Genomic DNA, 17,487 nt, shown 5'->3' on the forward strand with positions numbered 1-17,487 from the left:
TTTTTGAACTCTGACTCTTGCACCGAATCATGCTACAGCTCAGCGAAGGCGGAACGGCATGAAGAGACTCTTCCCCTCCCCCTACGCAAGTATACAGTTATGGGAATCAAGCACTCTGCTGAGTTGGGGTGGCGGGTAGTTCAAAATCCGCCAGTCAGGGAGGGGGGTGGAGGGGAGGGCACAGTTTCTAAAAGTTACTATTGGTTTGCTTGGAAGTGTTGTGACACATAGGACTCTACTGTATGGCACCCACAGCGCTGCAGCGACAGGGGAGACGAATACCTTGGGCGGATTTGGGGCGGTGGGAGGCAGACTGGTTGCGCTTGTGGACCCCAATGGCTGAAACAGTGGAAAGTGTACAGACTCCCCATGCACCCGCCTCACGGTGCTGTCCTGGAATGTCAATGGGCTGGGCGATAAAATTAAACGAGGACTTGTACTGCAGTATATCAAGCACAGAGGCCCGGCAGTTGGACTGCTCCAGGAATCGCATTTGACAGGCACGACCAGTAAGGCCCTAGATAGATGGGGCTACAGAATGGTGATACATTCAGACTTCACCACGGGTTTGCGGGGAGTGGGGATATTGGTGAACAGGCGCTTCCCGCTGATGGTCACTGACTCCCGGAAAGACGACCAGGGATGTTTTGCGGCAGTCACCTGCCAATGGGAAGGGAAGACCTACAACATAGTCACAGTCTACATCCCTCCCACATTGCATCAAACCGCTCTGTGTGCGCTGGGGGAGTTTCTCCTCTCCCTTCCACATGGCGACTTAATAATAGGGGGAGACTTCAATGCTACCATGGACACGTCCCTCGATAGGCAGCCCTCTAGGGGGCCCAATGCAGCCAGTCTTCAGCTGCTGGAATTCACGGAGGCTCTTGGGCTCGTAGATATATGGAGACTTCGACACCTCGCTCAAAGACAGTATACATTCCATTCCGGGGTACACAACAGCCTTTCCTTTCATGACTGGACTATATTTTTACACTAGCGACTGGGATGGGGGGGGGGGGGGGGTACAGAGGTGACGCACCTCCCTAGAGGCATATCTGACCACTCTCCAGTCCTCCTCACGTACACAGTGGTGGCCCCTCGGGGGCGTAGGGTTTTCCCACTGTCTCCTGGGTATCTCAAAGTCCCGAAAATCACCAAGGGGCTTCTCTTGACGACGAAACACTACTTTGCGGACAACAAAAACACGGTTCCATCCCAGACGACATTGTGGGAGGCCTATAAAACGGTCCTACGAGCGCAGGCTATCTCGCTAGTAGCAGATCACAACAAATCCCAGAAAAAGGAAGTTGAGGGGCTGGAACAGAAGGTGTCACGAGCTGAAGCAGCGCATGCGCTACAGGTCGATGAACACACGACACATCAGATGCATCTGGCGCAGCAGGAATATAAATCATATGTCTGGGGGATGGCACACACTAGGCTCACAGAAACTCGGCACACTGTATACGAACTGGGCGATAAAGCAGGTAAATTGTTAGCATGGCTAGATCGCAGATGGGTGGCACAGATCCAACTCGCTGACGGCACGTCTAAGACAGAGCCACAACAGATAGCGGAGACATTCGCATCACATTTTCACGGAATTTATACCCCGAAAGCCACGAGTACCGTGGACGACAACTTGGCCTTCCTCCGGGACATACATATGCCGGCCCCGGCCCCTACGGCAGTGGCTGCCCTAGAAAACGACCTGACCCCTGAGGAGCTTACGGCGGCGATAGCTGCACTACACTCGGGGAAAGCAGTGGGGCCAAATGGCCTACCTGTAGAATTCTATAAAAAGGCAGTGCCGCAGATTGTGCCCCACTTGTTTAGTATGTACACAGACAGCCTGGAGAGGGGGGGCCCTGCCACGGGACCAGAGGTTAGCCACGATAGGGACTATCCACAAACCTCAACACGAGTGTACCTCCTACAGGCCGATCTCCTTGATCAATGCAGAAGCAAAGATTTGGGCAAAAGTGTTGGCCACCAGGTTGCATGTGTATCTAGCCACTATAATACATCCGGATCAATCTGGCTTCATGCCTAACAGGAACACCGCCCTGAATCTACGGCGTCTTCACGGGGTCCTTGCGCGTCGGCACACTATTGAGGAAGAGGCTGTTATTCTGTCACTTGATGCCAAAATGGCGTTACCTAGTGGAGTGGCCCTTTCTTTTTGCTGTTCTTCAGCATGTGGGGTTCGGTCCCAAGTTCTGTGCATGGGTCCAATTACTCTACACACGCCCCTTGGCGCAGGTTGTAGTGAATGGCCACGTATCGACCACTTTTCGGCTGGGACGCGGAACGCGGCAGGGGTGCCTCCTCTCGCCGCTTTTCGCGCTGGTGCTGGAGCAGTTGGATGCCTGGATTCGGCAGGACCGGGCTATCCGAGGTCTCCAATGGGCAAGGGGATGGGAGGATCGCATATCCCTATATGCGGACGATATCCTGCTCTATCTGGCGTCGCCGGCGAGTTCCATTAATTGTCTCCTGGATATTTGCACGTCCTATGGCAGAGTATCCGGATATACCATTAACTGGGAAAAATAGTGTCTATGTGCTCCGGGGCCCCCCGCCGCGGCTTCCACAGGGATGTGGCATGCAGATAACAGAGGAGGGTTTCAAATATCTGGGAATATACGTCACCACTGACAGGGCACAATTCGTCGCAAAAAACCTTGCGCAGCCCCTTATGCGGCTTCGCCGTGATGTCAGGCATTGGCGGTCCTTGCCGCTGACGCTGCTGGGAAGAGCGGCCTTCTTCAAAATGATGGCTCTTTCTTGTATGCCCTACAAAACACGCCCTTTCCGGTCTCCCACACGTACTTCGCAACAATAAATGCTGAGGTTACCAGCTTATTATGGGAGGGGAAGGCACCACGAATAGCGATGCGTAAATTGACGAAAGGCTGCTATGATGGCGGCAGTGCCCTCTCAGATATAAAAATTTACTACTGGGCTTCGCAGCTTGCGGTTGTAAACCAGTGGCTACACGCGCCAGGTGATGATCCAGTGTACCGCATGGACCGGCATCTGCTAGGCGAGGGCGGCGTCATGGGGGCATTATATAACAAAACTAAGAGACATACTCTAACAGGCCCGATGGCGCACACTGTTCAGATATGGCATGAGGCACAGAAAAACCTGGGTTGGGACTGAAAGATAACACAGGCCATGCCGCTGTGGGACGTGCGGAGGCTGGGTAGACTGCGTAATACTAAAGGATTTCGACAGTGGGACCTGATAGAGATCTCGCGAGTGGGGGACCTCTGGAGGAAGGGAGAGGTGATACCATTCGAGCAGTTGCAGACTGAGTATGACATGGATGATGCCGAAAGATTCAGATACATCCAAGTCAGACACGCGCTCATGGCACAGATAGCCCCAGGCACGCGGCTGGCGGAAGCCTCGCCCTTGGAGGATAGACTCCTCACGGACCACCTTACCAAATGAGCCATATCCCAGACATATCGTAAAATCATAAATAACCAGCCGGACCCTTTGATGGCCCTGAAAGCGAGATGGGAGGGAGAGATCGGTGACTGTGACGAGACGGAATGGCAGGGGGGCATAGCTTCCCCCAGAGAGGTAGCGATACCATCCAAACTCAAGCTCATACAGTTGAAAATACTACACCACACGTACTATACACAAACTCTCCTTTATAAACTCATGCAGACAGACTCGCCCTCTGTCTTCGACGGTGCGGACAGGAAGGGACCCTCTTTCATACCCTGTGGATATCCCCCATAGTGAGCCAATACTGGAAGGCGGTCATGCGTACACTTTCGCAGGCAACGCACATCACGACGATCCCGGAGCCCAGGAGGTGTCTCCTCAATATATGGGAACCCACCGATCTTAACCGCACAATGCAAACATAGGTAACAATAGGCATGATGGTTGCAAAACAAAACATAGCGCAGAAGTGGGGGTCCAGTCAGTCCCCTACCCTCCCCCAGTGGTGTAGGGACATGGACTCCATCATGGTTGCTGAAAAGGCAGTATATATCCATAGGGGATGCCCCAAGAAATGGGCACAGATATGGGGGGGCATGGAATAGTTACAGAGGAGACATATGCGAGCCCCCGAGGGAGAACTCGGATTAAGAACTAAGTGAATAGGCATACGGAGAGACGAACTGGGAGATGGGTAGGCCCGCTGTGGTCCTGGTTAGAGTGCTTACACTTAAAGCAGAGATACTGTACCTGACAATGATTGTAGTGCTGTTTTTGATGTGGAATGATACTTTGTATACTGATGTAATGATTCTCAAGGTATGCAATGTCACAGATTGTTCTTTATGTTATAAGAAAACCAATAAAAAGTTTTAAAAAAAGAAAAAAATCCACAATACAGTATTCTGAACTAAGACTTTAGTTCAATGTATATGGTAAATCCGACACTTTACTCTAAAAGTACCATGGATGCGTAACGCAATACAAAAAAAGGGTCGCAGGGAAGGCGATGCCTCAGTTCCTTGCTTCGGGGGAGGCGGTGCACCGGTTCCTTACTGCAGCGCAAGGGAGGCGATGGGTCTGTGCCTTACCAGAGAGGAGGGGGGAAGAGTGTTTCTTACTGTGTTCTGGTTACAATGCGACAAGATGGCACCTCTATGCGTTGCAACGATCCGGTGAGATGCGACAAGATGGAGTCTTGATGCGATAACTTGGATGTGATGCGTGCACACCAGACGGCGAAATCGGTGGTTTCTTGAGCCCTGAAACGCGCTTTTCTGGTGAGACGGCAACCTTTGCGGCAGCGGCACGCTTCAACGATGTAACCCGCTTCTTTGGCGAAACGACGGCAACAGCTGCGGCGGTGACATGCTTCTTCCTCGTTGTGTCCCACTTCCAGCTCTCAGCGACACGCGGTCTCCAGAGGTCCTAAAACAACAGCAGGCAACTCTGCAGGTAGAATTCCCAGCAAGGAAATTCAGAGGGAGCTGGTGGTAAAGTCTTTGTGTCCCTGAGACTTCAGAACAGGAGGCAAGCTCAGCTTCAAGCCCTTGGAGACCTTCCTCAAGATGATTAAAGTACACACAAAGTTCCTTTTCGCCTTTCCTTGGCAATAAGTAACCGCTGCAGGCCAACCCCAAACTGTCACCAGCGCAGGGGCAGTCTCCTCCTTCAGCTTCCTTGGTTCCTCTCCTTGGCAAAGAATCGTCACGATTCCCAGAAGTGATCTGAAGGTCTGGGCCCCAATATTTATACTATAAAATCCTTTGTTCTCTGAAGGCAGTGTCTGTACCTTGACAAAACCAGTTCTGTGCTCCCTGGTGCAGCTTCCTGGCAGGAGGTGGAGACAGCATTGTTTAAAGCAGACCTGGCCCAGGTAGCGGAAAATAAATCTCCTCCCCCTACTCTCCAGTCTTTGTAGGCTCAGGCAAGTGAAAGGAAATCTCCTCCCCCCTACTCTCGATTCAACCCAGGTCCTATTCAGCCCAGCCCCGACTCAGACTGCCGGAGCCAAAGCCCTCTCCAGCCTCCTGTCACTCACAAACTAGACATGGAATACACAAACCTAGCAGAGGCATGCTGGATGGTTAGGCAAGAAAATACCTACTTTCTAAAAGTGTTATTTTCAAACACAGAATGTAAAAATCACCCAAACTAAAAGATGTATTTTATATCCAAAAGTCAGAATTAGTCGAAAAATGCAATATTTGAAAATGGACCATTTTGACTACTCACAGGCACGGCAGTTCAGGCATACTAAACTTTGTTTTCCTATGGTCAGTTAGGATTATAAGAGGTTATAATCAAACTGCCCATTCTGGCTTATGGGAACAGATAGCCTTGCAATAGTGAAAAACTAAAATTAGCTATAATTCACCATCAAGACATGCCACACACAACAGGGCATGTCCTACCTTTCATATACAATGCACCCTGCCCATGGATGTACCTTGGCTCTACCTTAGGGGTGACTAACATGTAGAAAAGGGAAGGTTCAGGGACTGGCAAGCATGTGCACTTGCCAAGCATGTGCACTTGCCAAGTCGACATGGTAGTCCCAGACTGCACACAGGCCCTGCAATGGTAGGCCTGAGCCACACGTTACAAGCTGCCTCTGCGGGTGGCACAATCAGTGCTGCAAGCCCACCAGCAGCATTTGATTTACAGGCCCTGGGCACACATGGTGCACTGTACTAGGGTCTGACAAGTAAATCAAATAAGTCAATCATGGAGTCACTAATCCATTACAACAACTTACAACAGGGAACACTTGCACTTTGGCACTGAACAGGAGTGGCAAAGTGCCCAAAGCATCTAGACCAGCAAAAACATAGGAGGCAATAGCGGGGAAAAAAAATGGAAGGGAGACACACGCCAATGGTGCCAGGTCTAACAACAATCACTACCACATAGTTATCTCCTACTCAGAGATGTACACAATGCACACAATACTTTGCAGTTAAAACAGTAAGTAGCATCAATGCACAGTGGTCGCCAGGGGGAGACCAAACCACGACTCCAGTCAAGACTATACTCAGAAGACGTAGACGTGCCGGGGACACAAGGAACCACCTGGGGTAAGTAACAAGGAACCCCACCGAGACAGTGTACAGAGTGGGAACATGACCGGGGGCTCAATACAAGTCACTGGGTAAGTCGCGATTGCAGTTTTAATGAAGGACCTTTCCCAGTAGACCCTGAAGAATACCCATGGAAGACAGAAGGTTGGTGAGCCACCCCACTCGTGTATACCCTAGGAACCAGGATACCTACACCAGGTAAGCCGGGTGCATAGGTGTGAAGTGGCGTTGGAAACCACTGTTTAACTCAATGAAGGACTTCAGGAATATGCCGCTGCTGGAGACGGTGAAAGTGTCCGGTGCGACCCAAAGGTGGATTCAACATGAGGTACCTGCAAGCAGAGGGGGCAGTCTATGCCACTTAGGAGTGACCAGGAGGCACGGAAGACTAATGCCCACCAGGAGGCACGGAAGACTAATGCCCACCAATGTCAGGTGTTGCAGGAGAGCGGACTGATTTTGGAGCTGCAGCTGTGAGGACCAGGCGACGCAGTGGAAGATCAGGAGCCATCCACGAGCAGTCCCACGTCGGATGTCGAGAGTTGAGGGGTCTGTGTCCATCGGGAGCACCAACAAGCCTTGGCAACTGCAAAAAACGTGGAAAGCAAAGAAGGTGCAGTGTCTGGACCAGTAAGGTCCAGGTGACTCACCACAAGCAGGTTAGTCAGGGCAGGCCCCGAGCAATCAGGGCAGCCCGCAGAAATCAAAGACGACCCTCAAGAGGACCCACAGGCACTAGAGTCCCGAGAGGACCTCGAGCAGCTCACCAAAGATACAGGCCCACGGTGCAAGTGATGTGGCGACGAAGGAGATCTTGGTCACAGGAGAGGTTCAAGGTTGGGGCTACTTTGAGCACCAAGATCTTGGAGGAAGAAAGCCAACAAGCCTTTTCAACAGCAAGTTGACGCGGTGCACAGGGGTTTGGTTCCTGCGGCTTTAACGAGGGATACTGACCTCAAACTTGGTGAGGACAGGCCTCGAGGGATGTGAAGAACCACCACCTGTATTGCTGAGCCTCCGAGTCTGTGGGAGCATAGGATAAGCAGACTGGTCAGCTTCGTTGCAGTGCCTGCAGATGCAGGGAAGTGACTTCTTCACTTTAAGTGAGGTTCCTTCAGGTGTCTTGGATGCCCACAGGCCTTGGAAGGTTCCTGCATGGAGCACAGGAATGGACGTTGCGGCAGACAAGCAGGGCGACGAGACCAGGAACAGAGGGAGTCTTTACAGTTGCAGGCTTGATACCCAGAGCGAAGTCCAGAGTGCCCAGACGGGCGAAGAAGTAGTGTCCTGATAAGAATCTTATTCCATCGGTGCCACCAATGTGAGAAGCTGGCTTATTATATGGGGCACACTTCTGTAAATGGGCACCCTGCACTAATCCAGATGACCCTTATAGTGATTGGTCGTGGCACAAGATTCATAAAGACACCACTTCTTTGAACGTCTGGGCACTCTGGACTTCGCTCTGGGTATAAAGACTGCAACTGGAAAGACTTCTGCTGCTCCTGGTCTCACCGCCCTGCTAGTCTGTGGCAGCGTCCATGCCTGTGCTCCATGCAGGAACCTTCTAAGGCCTGTGGGTATCCAGGACACCTGAAGGAACCTCACTTAAAGTGAAGGAGTCACTTCCCTGCATCTGCAGGCACTGCAACAAAGCTGACTGGTTTGCTGATCCTAAGCTACCACAGACCCCGAAAGGCTCAGCAACACAGGTGGTAGTTCTTCACATCCAGCGAGGCCAGCCCTGTCCCCTCACCAAGTTTGAGGCCAGCATTCTTCATTGGAGTGGAAGGAACCGAAACCCTGAGCACAGCATCAACTTGCTGTTGAAAAGGCTTGGTGGTTTTCTTCCTCCAAGATCTTCGTGCACCAAGTAGCCCCAACCTCGAGCCTCCCCTGTGACCAAGATCTCAGACCTCACCAATTGCACAGTGGCCCTGCATCTTTGGTGAGCTGCTAGAGGTCCTCTCGCTACTCCAGTGCCTCAGTCCTGTGGGTCCTCATGGGGGTTTTGATTTCTGTGGGCTCCCCGATAGCTCGGGGCCTGCCCGACTCCCCTGCTTGTGGTGGGTCACCTGGACCTTGCTGGTCCTGACACTACACTTTTTTTGCTTTCCACATTGCTTGCAGTTGCCAAGGCTTGTTGGTGCTCCCAACGGACACCGGCCCCACAACTCTCGACATCTGATGTGGGACAGCTCGTGAATGGCTCTTGGTCTTCCACAGCGCTGCCTGGTCCGCACAGCTGCAGTGCCAAGGTCACCGTCAGCTCTCCTGCAACACCCGAATCAGTTGGCATTCGGCTTCCGTGCCTCCTGGTCACTTCTGAGTGGCATAGACTGGCCCCTCTACTTGCAGGTACTTCTCATATTGAATCCAGCCTTGGGTGGACACTATCATCTTCTCCAGCAGCGGCATCTTCCTGAAGTCCTCCATTGAGTTAGACTGCGGTTTCCAATGCCACTTAACACCTATGCACCTGGCTTCCCTGGTGTAGATACCCTTGTTCCTAGGGTATCCACGGGTGGGGTGTCTCTCCAACCTTCTGTCTTCCACAGGGTTTCTTCAGGATCCACTGGGAAGGGTCCTTCTTTAAAATTACAACCCTGACTCACCCATTGATTTGTATTGAGCCCGCTGTCGTGTTTCCACTCTGCACACGGCCTCCGTGGGGTTCCTGGTTACTTACCTTTGGTGGTTCCTTAGGTCCCCAGCACTTCTACGTCTTATAGTATTGATTGGAGTCGTGGTTTGCATACCATACCACTATTTTAATATATGTGTTGCTCTCCGCCAGGCAACCACTGTGTATTTGTGCTACTTACCTGTTTTTATTGCAAAGTATTGTGTGCATCTCCACGTAGGAGATATCAGTATGTGTTTGGGTCTTATAATAAATACAGATTTTTATAAATACACTGTGTGCTTCTTTTTCACTTAATCTATACCAATAAGATTATGTTTTGGTGAAACAAGCTGCTTTACAATCCTTCTGGACCAAGTCTGAAGGCTGCTCGCCACACCTACAACTTAGAGAGCTTTCTAAGGTTGTCTAAGACCACTAAAAATCACCATAAGGGTCGTCTGGATTAGTGCAAGGTGCTACACTTACATGTGCACCATATACTAAGACAGCTTCTCACACTGCATCAGCAAAAAGCATTGACAAAATGGCAAGAACTAGTGGCTTTGCCAAAGCTAGTTTGAATGACACTGCAAGCTATTAAGGTTGAAGCCAGTGATTTATATAATCAAGCTATAGTACGGGGATACAAAGTTATAATCAACAAATCTAACTAAGTACATTTACAAACTAATGAAGAATTTGAATAGGTGACTGGCTAACATGATTCAGATGAATACCAGAGAGGGAACTACTCTTATTATAAAATCTGCTTATAGCTTAAAGATCATTTATACCAAATGACAGTAAATAGGGAAATTAGAAATAAAAACTAAGACATTTGCTAGGAATTGCCAGAATGCATTCTTAGGAAGCATCTCCTCTATCAAAATGATCTTAAATGAATGATCTGGGAGGATGGCCTTTACCCAACTTTTAATTGCGGTATTAGAGCAACAAAATAGAACGCATGGGTAAACTCAATGCTACAAAATATTACATAACATTAAAAGAAGAATGGTGTATTTTTCAATATTTGACATAGGTGGATTCATTAAGGCTTCCCATTACTTGCTATCAAAGTCAGTCGCAAACATCATTTCATGTAAGCTTTACAGGATATGAGACTTGCACAATACACAAAGATCTCTCCAGAAGGTGTCTTAACGCACAAAGCCATCTTACTAGCTAATACAGATTACTTTGTATGGTGACTACTGTGGAAATCTGTATGCAACTTGATGCTGACATTTTCAGATCATGCTACAAAACACATGGCATCATTTGTGATGGGACTCTGACCTTTTCGCTCAACTTAACTTTCTTCTGTAAAACTAAAAGTTAAAAAAATATAAACATATTAACTAGGTCTTTGATGATCCTCCCGTCACTGCCACTGGTTCACTTAGCCGAGCCTCCTGCTAATGAGCAAATTGAGATTACAGTATCACTGGCTTCCTCCAGAAGAGACAGTCTGTTTGCCAACACAGTTTAAAATGTTGCTAACCAGTAATTTGCAGATGTTCAGCTGGGCCCTTAAGTGCAGGCTTGGGGCGGGGCAAACTGACTGGCATTAAGGTCACAGAGTAAGTCTCAGATAAGCAGAGCCCATCTCACCTCTTTGTACCCTTTATCTGGTGGCATGTTACTTGGTGAATGAAAAAGTTGTACCCACTGACAAAGGATAATCTGTATCCATGTACTCAGAGGTTATTTTGTAGCATTTTCCAGGAGAGGTAATAAAGTCACTGGTCAGTTCTTTCTGTAAATGCAAGGATGAGCTTCGTAGGCCTAACTGGGAGATTACGGGTGGCTCTTACTTAAGCAATGAGGCAGACAGGCTTGCAATGCAACAGTTCCAATGTACATAAATAAATCATTACAGGCTCCCTTTGAGTTAAGCTAGTATAAAACCAAATTCAATATTTCCACAAAGCCAACACTTAATGAACCTTATGGCAGGTTGGGTAAACAGTAACATGCCAACAACAAGCCAACCTGAACCACAATCAATATTGAGGTTATGTCCATTTGGTGGCATGTGGTGACAGCATAGATTCTTAGTAACGTATTGAGTATTTTTAAGTCTCGCCTAAGTCAGCACATGCATGGTCTCTTATGAGACCTTTTGTTTTCTAGAAAACATCCACAACTTACCATTGGTTGGCTTCATTGTCCCTCATCTGCTTGCTTCTTATTGGTCCTCTTAGTGGGATGCTCCTAGCCCTAGAGCATGGGCTCACTACTTTGGTCCCTCCACTGCTTATTTTTTTTTTAAGCACTACTTTTTTTTTGTGTTAAAGCATTCTACAAGAGTGAATATTTTTCAACTGTCTCCCTGGTTTACTTCTTCCCCCAGTCACTCGCACCATTTACTGTCTGTATGAACTCTCATCCGCCATAGCAACAAAAAAAAGCATATGAAAGACATCACTGGCAGCATCATATAGCTCCCTCCAATGTCCATGTTACCCTCTCTCTCTGCTATTGCCGGTTGGAAATAAAAAAGCTGTGATATGACAATCGGTAGAAATGTTATATCATTTCCTCTATCTTACACTTTCACCCATGCTGCTGTACAACATGGCTAAAACAAATTGACAAACCCAATACTTCCAGTAGGTGAGACCGACCAGCTTTGGCAATGCTTTGTTTATATATAGCATTACATTCCCTGCATCTACTACATGCGGCTTTAACCCCTTGTGTGCCCCGCCCTTTCCACGCCCTGTGTCGGGCGTTTCATTAGCGGGCGGGGCTCATGACGAGATAGTCTCGTCATGGGCACAGCGCAACCGCGGCCCATGACGAGACCATCTCGTCATGGGCACTCAAGGGGTTAAACAGCTACAATGTCCCATTCAGGTCATACTAGGATTGCACATGCAAACTGCCTTGGACTTCTGAATGCCTTACACATGGACCAGAAAAGGAATACGACTCAGAGGTATGGTGCTTCAAGACCACCACCTATTGACCCAGTCTCATTTGTTTTCATAACAACTGGCTATACAACATCCAAAGAATCAGTTTAGAAGATATCTACATTACTCATTGAGAATGTAGCAGGACGACGCTGAATTACTTCAAAGGAATAACTATATTCTTCCAAAAATACTATCTCCGATCATTGTCTGCACACCTTTTGACTGTAAAGAGTATCCACAAAAGACTTCTTGGGGCAGAACATATGCGATAGGCCATTGTTTTCCAGGATCATTCCCCGGTCCTCTCCAAGTCATTATAGGCACACCATACAAACAATATCCTTTTAAAAATAAAAGTTGTAGCACAACTTCATGAATGCTAGAATTTCACCAATCACTTAACCTTTCAAAAAGTCACGAAGTCCCACATTGAATCCTACCCACATATATATATATATATATATATTCACTGAAAAAACCATAGGTTTCACACACGTTATAGTTAGGAATTAGCATTTAAAAAACCTTGCAAATTCACTGAAAAAACCATAGGTTTCACACATGTTATAGTTAGTGGAAATTTTACTGATAAAAAAACCAATGAAATTGCCCCGTTATAGTTAGCGCAGGCAACTATAACTCACGCGACCGCAATCCTCTGCTGATGCTAATACTGTATTTAGACACTTATTTGCCCATGTCTTCTTCCATACATTTTTAGCTATACATATATTACAAATATTTTTTTTTCATAAAGACACATATGTCATCAGCAGAGGATTGCGGTCGCGTGAGTTATAGTTGCCTGCGCTAACTATAACGGGGCAATTTCATTGGTTTTTTATCAGTAAAATTTCCACTAACTATAACATGTGTGAAACCTATGGTTTTTTCAGTGAATTTGCAAGGTTTTTTAAATGCTAATTCCTAACTATAACGTGTGTGAAACCTATGGTTTTTTCAGTGAATTAGTACGGTTTTTTAAATGCTAAGTTTTTTTCCCTTATAATAAGCCCTGTACATTTGGTGGCCTACGGCCACCAAAAGCACAGGGGGTGGGGTAAGTGTGGATAGTGTTTTTTTCCATTGTAATAAGCCCAGCACATTTGGTGGCCTTCGGCCACCAAAAGCACAGGGGGTGGGGTAAGTGTGGATAGTATTTTTTTTATTTTTATTTTTTTACCGTACGCTTACCGTAAGCGTACGGTAAGCGTACCCCGTGAAATTGCCGAAAAAAAAATAAAACCGTTTTTGCACAAAAAAAAATAAAACCGTTTTTGCACTTGGGGGATGTTTGGGGACTCCCTCCACATGACTATGTGGGAGGGAGTTGTCAAAACATCCCCTTTACATGTTTTTGGGCTTCCGATTTTAAAAATCTCTCTCAGTGCGAGAGACAAAATGGCGGCCGCCGCTTCCTGGTTTCGGCCGATTCGAATGTTTACTAAGATCTAAGAGCCAATCAGAATCGCGCTCGCGCACCCCACCGTACGCTTACCGTAAGCGTACGGTAAGCGTACCGTAAGCTGGCTCAGATATATATATTGATTTAAAGGCTATTTTCTCAGAATCTACTGAACAGATTTACACCAAACCTACAAAAGGCACTTCCTTGACCTAGGGACTACCTCTCTGCCAAATTTTGAGTAATTCTGTTCAGCCATTCGGGCTGTAGCTCGTTCTAAAGGTCCTATGGAAAAATGCATGGGAAAAACGCGTTTTGGGACCCCCCTTTTATCTCAGCCCCCGCTTGACGAATCCCCCCGAGACTTTCAGGGTAGGAGCGGAGCGTAGCGCCCCACCTATTTTGAGAAATTCGCGAGGATTCGTCGACCGGCGCCAAAGTTATTCAAAATAGAATGTTGAGGTTTTCCTACGGAAACGTGGTCCTAACTATAACTACCTACTGGCTGTCGCCAGTAGGTAACATATACATATATATAAATGCAAAAAATAACCTCTGCTATCTCTTTCTCTCTATCTCTCTATCTATCTATCTATCTATCTATCTATTCACTGAAAAAACCATAGGTTTCACACATGTTATAGTTAGTGGAAATTTTACTGATAAAAAACCAATGAAATTGCCCCGTTATAGTTAGCGCAGGCAACTATAACTCACGCGACCGCAATCCTCTGCTGATGACATATGTGTCTTTATGAAAAAAAAATATTTGTAATATATGTATAGCTAAAAATGTATGGAAGAAGACATGGGCAAATAAGTGTCTAAATACAGTATTAGCATCAGCAGAGGATTGCGGTCGCGTGAGTTATAGTTGCCTGCGCTAACTATAACGGGGCAATTTCATTGGTTTTTTATCAGTAAAATTTCCAGCTAACTATAACATGTGTGAAACCTATGGTTTTTTCAGTGAATTTGCAAGGTTTTTTAAATGCTAATTCCTAACTATAACGTGTGTGAAACCTATGGTTTTTTCAGTGAATTAGTACGGTTTTTCAAATGCTAAGTTTTTTTCCCTTATAATAAGCCCTGTACATTTGGTGGCCTACGGCCACCAAAAGCACAGGGGGTGGGGTAAGTGTGGATAGTGTTTTTTTCCATTGTAATAAGCCCAGCACATTTGGTGGCCTTCGGCCACCAAAAGCACAGGGGGTGGGGTAAGTGTGGATAGTGTTTTTTTTATTTTTATTTTTTTACCGTACGCTTACCGTAAGCGTACGGTAAGCGTACCCCGCGAAATTGCCGAAAAAAAAATAAAACCGTTTTTGCACTTGGGGGATGTTTGGGGACTCCCTCAACATGACTATGTGGGAGGGAGTTGTCAAAACAGCCCCTTTACATGTTTTTGGGCTTCCGATTTTAAAAATCTCTCTCAGTGCGAGAGACAAAATGGCGGCCGCCGCTTCCTGGTTTCGGCCGATTCGAATGTTTACTAAGATCTAAGAGCCAATCAGAATCGCGCTCGCGCACGCCACCGTACGCTTACCGTAAGCGTACGGTAAGCGTACCGTAAGCTGGCTCAGATATATATATTGATTTAAAGGCTATTTTCTCAGAATCTACTGAACAGATTTACACCAAACCTACAAAAGGCACTTCCTTGACCTAGGGACTACCTCTCTGCCAAATTTTGAGTAATTCTGTTCAGCCATTCGGGCTGTAGCTCGTTCTAAAGGTCCTATGGAAAAATGCATGGGAAAAACGCGTTTTGGGACCCCCCTTTTATCTCAGCCCCCGCTTGACGAATCCCCCCGAGACTTTCAGGGTAGGAGCGGAGCGTAGCGCCCCACCTATTTTGAGAAATTCGCGGGGATTCGTCGACCGGCGCCAAAGTTATTCAAAATAGAATGTTGAGGTTTTCCTATGGAAACGTGGTCCTAACTATAACTACCTACAGTAGGTAATATATATATATATATATATATTCACTGAAAAAACCATAGGTTTCACACACGTTATAGTTAGGAATTAGCATTTAAAAAACCTTGCAAATTCACTGAAAAAACCATAGGTTTCACACATGTTATAGTTAGCGGAAATTTTACTGATAAAAAACCAATGAAATTCCCCCGTTATAGTTAGTGCAGGCAACTATAACTCACGCGACCGCAATCCTCTGCTGATGCCAATACTGTATTTAGACACTTATTTGCCCAGGTCTTCTTCCATACATTTTTAGCTATACATATATTACAAATATTTTTTTTTCATAAAGACACATGTCATCAGCAGAAGATTGCGGTCGCGTGAGTTATAGTTGCCTGCACTAACTATAACGGGGGAATTTCATTGGTTTTTTTATCAGTAAAATTTCCGCTAACTATAACATGTGTGAAACCTATGGTTTTTTCAGTGAATTTGCAAGGTTTTTTAAATGCTAATTCCTAACTATAACGTGTGTGAAACCTATGGTTTTTTCAGTGAATTTGTACGGTTTTTTTAAATGCCAATTCCTAACTATAACGTGTGTGAAACCTATGGTTTTTTCAGTGAATTTGTACGGTTTTTTAAATGCTAAGTTACTTTACGCCATTCGTGGCGTGCGCGCCCACTTAACGCAGTTTTCCGTGCGCGCACGGTGCGCACCGTGCATGCACAGTGAGCACGCGGTGCGCTTCGCGCACCACGCGCCCACTTTACGCAGTTAGTGCCGTGCACGCACGGTGGGCACGCGGTGCGATACGAAAAATTAAAATATTACCTTTCAAAACGAAGTGCATCATATGTCCTCCATGTGCGCACGGTGCGCGAAGCGCATCGTGCGTACATGGCCCATCTAGCGCAACGTGGGCACGCGGTGCGCGTAGCGCACCGCGTGCCCACCGTGCGTGCACGGCACTAACTGCGTAAAGTGGGCGCGCGGTGCACGAAGCGCACCGCGTGCTCACTGTTCGCGCACGGTGCGCGAAGCGCACCGTGCGCGCACGGAACGAACTGCGTTAAGTGGGCGCGCACGCCACGAATGGCGTAAAGTAACTTAGCATTTAAAAAACCGTACAAATTCACTGAAAAAACCATAGGTTTCACACACTTTATAGTTAGGAATTAGCATTTAAAAAACCTTGCAAATTCACTGAAAAAACCATAGGTTTCACACGTTATAGTTAGCGGAAATTTTACTGATAAAAAACCAATGAAATTCCCCCGTTATAGTTAGTGCAGGCAACTATAACTCACGCGACCGCAATCTTCTGCTGATGACATATGTGTCTTTATGAAAAAAAAATATTTGTAATATATGTATAGCTAAAAATGTATGGAAGAAGACATGGGCAAATAAGTGTCTAAATACAGTATTAGCATCAGCAGAGGATTGCGGTCGCGTGAGTTATAGTTGCCTGCACTAACTATAACGGGGGAATTTCATTGGTTTTTTATCAGTAAAATTTCCGCTAACCATAACGTGTGTGAAACCTATGGTTTTTTCAGTGAATATATATACATATATACACACACACACACACACACACACCCACACACACACACTAGACAATCCATCCACATAGGCATTTAAAAAGTCAAATATTTTAGACCCAAATTAAATATGTACCAAAATATCCTTTTGCCCTTTGGAATGGCAAAAGCAACTGCAGAAGTACTCAACTGTTAACAACTGAGAATGGTCTTTGCATAAAATCCAGAATTCAATGAAATTGGCTTTAAAAATAACGCATCTCCTCTCATGGACTAGAGAACCAATCAATAACACATGTAGCTATGTATCTTTTTTTATGAATACTACAGCTACACAAACCATATGTAAAAAGATAGTTTTCTATTTCTATTTAATGGGAAACCTCTTTTATAGTAATCTAAATATGCATTAAAATTGCAGGCTCGCACCCGGATAACAGACAGAAGTCATAGAACTTCCCTATTGAATATACTTACGATTATGCGAAATAGTGATTCCTTACACATTTTTCT

The 17,487-nt window shown here is 46.5% G+C and overlaps 1 protein-coding gene across 1 annotated transcript in view; it reads right to left on the bottom strand.

The window, feature by feature from the left end:
• The window catches only part of ERI2 (ERI1 exoribonuclease family member 2), a 103,928-nt gene that overhangs the window by 64,664 nt on the left and 21,777 nt on the right, over positions 1-17,487 (bottom strand). The window lies entirely within an intron of this gene.

The sequence above is a fragment of the Triturus cristatus genome, chromosome 10 (genome assembly GCF_964204655.1).
Source record: "Triturus cristatus chromosome 10, aTriCri1.1, whole genome shotgun sequence".
Lineage (NCBI taxonomy): Eukaryota > Metazoa > Chordata > Amphibia > Caudata > Salamandridae > Triturus > Triturus cristatus.